Source organism: Orycteropus afer, unplaced genomic scaffold (assembly GCF_000298275.1).
Source record: "Orycteropus afer afer isolate SDZICR_OR568_19922 unplaced genomic scaffold, OryAfe1.0 scaffold00126, whole genome shotgun sequence".
Classification (NCBI taxonomy): domain Eukaryota; kingdom Metazoa; phylum Chordata; class Mammalia; order Tubulidentata; family Orycteropodidae; genus Orycteropus; species Orycteropus afer.
This window is the reverse complement of record NW_006921713.1, coordinates 6,152,306-6,152,859: the sequence shown is the minus strand read 5'-3', so window position 1 is coordinate 6,152,859 and position 554 is coordinate 6,152,306. Positions and strand designations below refer to the sequence as shown.

The window sequence follows — 554 nt, the reverse complement described above, 5'->3', positions numbered from 1 at the left end:
ATTCCTTATCAGAGAGTTCCAATGCTGCTTCTTCCTCAGGGATGTGTTCTGGGTCTGTATCCTGCTCCCTTGTTTCTTCCACTTTATCTTGCTTCATTGTGTGGACTGTGATGGTCTGTTGTTTCTGAGGCATCGTGAGGTTGTTGTATTTAGATCTCTGCTAACTGTTTATGAAGCCAAGCGTGGTTCAGGCTCTTCTTGGTAGTTTTTTATCATTGGCCTGTTGCTTTTCAGTCTTGCAGGCCCTGAGTGTCCTTGAGGTTGCTGGAAAGCAGAATGTATTCTTAAGCCCCAGAAATCTGCGAGAGCGCTGTCTCTTTAAATATCCAAAATAGTCAAGCCGCTTTTTAAACCTTCAAAATGGCGGCACTCTCCGGACCAGCAAAAGTCCACAGCTCAGCCCGGCTTTCTCTTCACCTTCTCCGTTTGTTCCCCAGCCACTGTGCACAGTCCTCCATTCAGTCCCTGGCTAGCAGGGTGATTTTTAGGTTAATTCTTAAGTCCTTCCACCACAGGAATCTGCGAGAGTGCTGTCTCTTTAAATATCCAAAATA

The 554-nt window shown here is 45.8% G+C and overlaps 1 protein-coding gene across 1 annotated transcript in view; it reads right to left on the bottom strand.

Moving 5' to 3' along the window:
• Positions 1–554, bottom strand: part of LOC103200067 (matrix Gla protein) — a 5,583-nt gene that overhangs the window by 1,775 nt on the left and 3,254 nt on the right. The gene's annotated exons all lie outside the window — the stretch shown is intronic.